Raw genomic sequence first — 5,908 nt, 5'->3', positions numbered from 1 at the left:
GTAAAAGCAGGGAGTCCAGGAAAGTGGAAAGCACCCAGGCCCCCTTGTCAGGGGACCCGAGATCTGGTTCTAACCCTGTGGAGTGGTTTCAAGACTTGACGTCCCTCTTTGAGCCTCATTTTCCCTGAGGGTAAAGGGAGTAGATCTGGCCTGATAATTTCAGAGGTCCCTCCCTCTGTTATGAGCACGCTATGAAGACACACACACACACACGCACACACACGAGATATGTCTTTCCACAATGTCAGCTTTATTCAGTCCTAAAGCCAGGTTCACGTAATTACAAAGCAGGTTCAGGATTTCAAAGTCAATGACATTTCACCACATGACTGACTTGGCTTCTTACACAGCACGCAGAGCAGAACATTACACAAGTCACACAACCAATAAGATGACAGAGGGGGGAGGAAGTTAAGGAAGGAAAGAAAAAAAAAAGAAAAAATGTGAAGTCAGTCTGCGAGCACTGTTGAGAAGAGACTCTCAGCTCTCAGCACTTACTGCTTCTCCTTATTCTGTTCAAACTGGGATGGATCTCAGTTCTGTTGGGAGATTGTCGAGCAGACCTTTGGGTGGTGTCTGCCTCTTTTTTCAGTGGGCAGACAGAGAGGGGGTCATGGCTGAAGAGTCTGACAGTTTGCTGCCAACATCCTCTGCCATTGAAAGGGGTTTATCAGTCCTGGACTGCCGCACACCTGCTCTGCTCCTGCTTGCTATCAGCTCGGGTGTGTGGTCAGCTGGGGCTGGTCCTGGCGATATCTCACAGCCGAGGTTCCCTTAGCGGCTGGCGTCATTACTCCGCACAGGACCCTGCTTGACATGAGTGACTCCATCTTGTTTTCTACACCCTTCTACCTTCTAATTTCAATAGTGGCTTTGGGGGGTATGTTCCTCGCTCCTGCTGCCCTTCCCCCAGGACCCAGGCCAGTCATATGAGTCCTTTACTGTCCTGGTGAGGGCGGTGTGGAGACAGGACAAGTGGGGAAGACTGCCCCAGGGACAAAGGCTCTTGACATTCAGGAGAGGACTCAGGAACGAACGGCCCAGGTACTTGCTCAAGCGAGATTGTGCTCATTTTCAGGAACCAGTCCTGGCACATGGCCCAGTTGGGGGCAAACTGCTGGCAAAAGTGTGGCCCTCCAGCTCCTGCCCCCACATCCCCAACGACAAGTGTGCTTAGGTTAGTGTCCCACTGGCCAGAGTTTCACTCACTCCTTCATCCAGTATTTTTACTAGGCACCTGTTGTGGATCGATCAGTAGAGCAGAGACTTGGTGACATATCATAGGAACAAGGCAGCGAGGTCCCTGCTCTCATGAAGCTCACAGTCTTGTGTGTGCAGGTTATTAAGTTTTAAAAAATCATTGCTTTCACACTGCAGTGAACGCTATGGGCAAAATGCAGTGTGTCCCAAGGCCAGGCATCCTGAACCCATTAGAGGGCTTCCTAGAGAAAAGACAAAAGGATAAAGAGGAGTCAGAAGCCATGCAGAGCCTTCCGGGCAGAAGGAACAGCATGGTGGAAATTGGCCAGGGAAGTCAAAGGAAAGGCTGGTGTGGTGGGTGAGTTTAGCCAAGAGCCAGACCCCCATTCTGGGTCCAGTGGCCTGCTCATGGTGTGGGCTTCACGCAGAGGGAAACGGGGAGCCCAGAAAGGCTCAAGCAGAGAAGGGAGTTGCTCTGACTCCCTCCACTGATCACCTTGAACTTGGGAACTTAGGAAACGGAAGCTGTCTGCCATCCAGGATTGGCCAGTGGGTGCCCATGTCTGGGAAAGTCTCAGAAAATACAAGGCTGGCTTGATGACGCCCCATTTCAGTGGACTGGGACCACACTTGACAGCCCAGCAGAATGGAACTGGTGTGGGCTTTGGGATGGGGACCCTGGACAACACGAAACCTCACTTTCCTCATCTGAAAAGTGGGGTTGCGATAACCATATGTTCCAGAGACACTGTGAGAAGGGAAGTCACAGGGAACAGTCCCTCTCCAATGCTGAGCGGGTACCGGCTGAGTCTCCCTTTCTCTGCGGCTTCTTCCTGCCTCCGCTCACTGAGGCCACCAATGCTCTCACTAGACACACCAGCTCTGCCGCTTGCCCAGTTTGGGCATGCCCTCCCCGCCTCTGGGCCTCGGCTCTCCCTGTGTAAAGTCGGGGTAAGCTCCACCACGCTGGGTCACGTGACTCTCCAAAGAGGTCTTGGGGCTCCCAACCCCAGGGAGAACTGGGTGGAGGTGAGGCAGGGGGCGTGTGTGTGGGGAGAGCCTCTGACATCAGTTCTCCAGATGCTATTGTGGTTGAAGCATTATCCTCAGATCGCACATCACATTTTTCCCTTGGAAGGCATGCTGTTTGCACGCAGTGTGGGCGTGTCTTCTGAAATTCAGCCATGGCAAAGGCCATCAGCCTGAGTGATTCAATCTCCACTCTTGGCCCCTGCTGCACCCCTGGGGGGCAGGGGAAACAGTCTTCCAGCAACCTCTCCTATCTGTGGGCCATGGCAAACTACCAACCTGCCTGGGGAAAAGGGTATTTGAATATTTTGTTTTCTGGTGTCTTTTTGGCCAGTCATATCTTGGGCACAGAAATACCCATCCCCACCCGCAGTGTGATAAGGGCCGTGGGAGTATTATTATTGTTATTATCTGTTCCCACAACCTGATTTTGTATATTAAATAACAGCTCAAACACACTGAGATGGTTGCCCAACCTTGTGAGTATGCTTTTTCTTTTTTTTACGTTTTATTTATTTACTTGAGAGAGAGAAAAAGAGAGTGTGCACAAGCTGGGGGTATGGAGGGGCAGAGGGAGAGGGAGAAGCAGGATCCCTGCTGCGACAGCACAGGGCTCCATCCTAGGACCCGGGGATCACGACCTGAGCCAAAGGCAGATGCCTAACTGCCTGAGCTGCCCAGGCGCCCCCATTATGAGTGTACTTCATGCCACTGAATCACACACTTAAAAATGGTTGATTATACAAGTGTATTTTAATACCCTCTTTCCCATGCATATATGATGTATCACTGTTAGCAATGTTGTTCTAGAAAAATCTGTTGATGGGAATGCTTCCTGGTAACTGAAAAATGACTTAAAGTAAGAAGTCTCTTTAGTTTACCTTCTAAAAAGGAATCTCACAGCATGTATATACCGCATCTTCCTTATCCACTAACAATTCTTTACTGTCTACTTAAATCTTTGTTAAGGGCAGACACCTGGGTGGCTCAGTCAGTTAAGCATCTGCTTTCAGCTTAGGTCATGATCCCAGAGTCCTAGGATCAAGTCCCAAGGGGCTCCTTGCTTGGTGAGGAGTCTGCTTCTCCCTCTACCCCTCCCCCCTGCTTGTGTGTGCTCTCTCTCTCTCTCAAATAAATAAATAAAATCTTAAGAAAAAAAACAAACTTTGTTAAGGGGGTAGGTCTCAAGTTATATGTTTTTTGTTTGTTGTTGTTTTACCATAAAACAGTAATAAAAAGAAAAACTTAGAAGAAAAAAAAGGAAGCCCAAGCTATGGGGTTAGGCTCCACAGATGGGCTGATTCCGTTTCTGAGCTCACCATATCACCACCAAGAAGGAGATCCGTCTCTCTTCCTGCCCTGTGATGAACACAGCCAGCTGTGTCAGGGGCCTTCTTCCCGGTGGGAATATGGCTGCAGCAGCATCCTGGGTCTCCCCCAGAGAGGACAACCCCCAGGAACCTCCTCCCATACCCAGCAGACCTCCCCTGAAGTGTCTTTGGGCAGAACTGGGCCGCACATCCCCTCCCACACAAGGGCGTGGGTCCACTGCTGTTGGTTTAGACACATCAGGATTTCCTCCTGAACCATCCAGCAGAGGGTACTCCACCAACGAGGGTGCAGCTTGAGCAGGGAAATGGACAATGGCTAGGAATCCATCACAAACCCTGGTGCGCAAATAAGTAACAGTTTCCCAGCGCCTACCTTTCCGAGAGGGGGAGCCGAACCCAGCACTTCCAGAGGCAGGCGCTACGTGGAAAATTGTCAGTTATCGGGGCCGTTGTAACACCAACAGTGATGATTTGTCAGATCCTGACACTGGGCCAGGCTCTGGGCTAAGGCAGCTGTAAATAACAAACTCGTGCTATCATCCCCATTTCACAGATGGGAAAATCGAAGCTCAGAGATACAAAATGATTGAGAGCTTCATGGAGGCTCCTTCCTTCCTATTGGCTTGGCCTTGAAAAATAAAAGGAAGACCAAAAACAGTGCCATTCCATCAAGGGATATATTCTAGCAGCTGGAAGCAGGCTGAACTACCAGAGGGCTCTGGATGGAAGGTTCTGGAACATGACTGCATTTTGCAGCAGCTTCCTCTGCACATAGGAGCAGGGTCTGAGGAGCTCACCTGATTTCCAGATAGAGCATCACTGGTCATGGGAGGTCCCCACCATGGATCTGAAAAGGGCAGACTTACCTGCACAGGTGTCTTTCAGGACGATGATGTCCACACTGGGAGGAATGAAGTAAGCATGTGCCACGCTTGGGGCGCCTGGGTGGCTCAGTTGTAGGGAGTCTGCCTTCAGCTGGGTCATGGTCCCAGTGTCCTAGGATCGAGTCCTGCATTGGGCTCCCTGCTCAGCTGGGAATCTGCTTCACCCTCTGACCCTCCCCTTCTGGTTATCTCTCTCGCTCTCTCATTCTCTCTCTCAAATAAATGAAATATTTTAAAAATGAAGCTATTCTAAAATAAAGTTTACTCAAAATATGGATGAGCTTCCAGTTAAATATATCAGTCCCCTGAATGATCAGTACAACAAAGGGAACACAGTCAACAATATTGTAACAACTTCAGCAACAGATAGTGATCACACTCCCTTTTGTTATGTATGTGATTGTCCTATCTGAAGGCTATATTGTACACCTGAAACTAACGTGATATTGTGTATCAACTCTACTTCAATTAAAACTTTTTTTATTTTTTATTTTTTACTTTTAAAGATTTTATTTTTTATTTTAAAAGATTTTATTTATTTATTTGACAGAGAGAGATGGAGAGAGAGCACAAGCAGGCAGAGCAGCAGGCAGAGGGAGAGGGAGAAGCAGGCTCCCTGCAGAGCAGAGAGCCAGACATGGAGCTCGATCCCAAGACCCTGGGATCAAGCTTGAACCGCAGGCAGATGCTTAATCGACTGAGCCTCCCAGGCGCCCCTCAATTAAAACTTTTTTAATTGAAAAAGGACACATGGGTGGTTCAGTCCGTTAGGCATCTGCCTTCAGCTGGTCATGATCTTAGGGTCCTAGGATCAAGCCCTTTGACCTGCTCCCTGCTCAGTGGGGAGTCTTTCTTTGTTGCCCTCTGCCTCCCCACCAAAGTGCCCTCTCTCACTCTCAACTACAAACAAAATCTTTAAAAAGGTTTTTAATTAAAAAGATAAACTGCCCCATCCCTGACCAATTACATCAGAACCTCTGTCTCGGGGATCAAGCATAGGATTAAAAAAAAAATCTCTCTAGGTGATTCAGACCTATAGTCCAGGTTGAGAGCCACTCACCACGGAAAGTACTCCATAAACCCTTAAGCACGATGGAAAGGCAGGTTGTTAGGATTCACCAACCAATGTATTATTAGTAGTATTTTAAATTATACAAGTAGCAGTGACCATTGTACACTTAAAAACCTAGGGACAAATAAAAATTCAAATCACCCTGAATCGTGCCCCCTAGTGATTTAGTCATTGTAGTTGGTGAATGCTTTTTTACACTTTCTTTCCCCTAGATATCTACAGTTATGATTATTTGTTTTTATTATTAAGACACACAACTGGGGGCTCTCACAGGCAGCCCCATAACCCCAGGGTCTGCTGCGGCATCTGTCATCTTCAGGGAGGATAGGGAGCCCAGTCCCAGTGAGAAGAGAGAAGCCAGAGGAGTGGGTGATTTTGAAGCCCCATGAAAA

The 5,908-nt window shown here is 48.6% G+C and overlaps 1 long non-coding RNA gene across 1 annotated transcript; it reads right to left on the bottom strand.

Moving 5' to 3' along the window:
• Positions 1 to 229: 229 nt before the first annotated feature.
• Positions 230 to 4,540, bottom strand: LOC122902039. The gene is made up of 2 exons (XR_006383729.1): positions 4,427 to 4,540; positions 230 to 1,442 (listed from the first exon to the last, which is right to left on the bottom strand). It is a non-coding gene; the product is annotated as an uncharacterized LOC122902039 (long non-coding RNA).
• Positions 4,541 to 5,908: the final 1,368 nt, after the last annotated feature.

This window comes from Neovison vison, chromosome 3 (assembly GCF_020171115.1).
Source record: "Neovison vison isolate M4711 chromosome 3, ASM_NN_V1, whole genome shotgun sequence".
Taxonomy (NCBI): domain Eukaryota; kingdom Metazoa; phylum Chordata; class Mammalia; order Carnivora; family Mustelidae; genus Neogale; species Neogale vison.
Note: the sequence above shows the minus strand (reverse complement) of the source record. Positions and strands in the feature narration are given on the sequence as shown.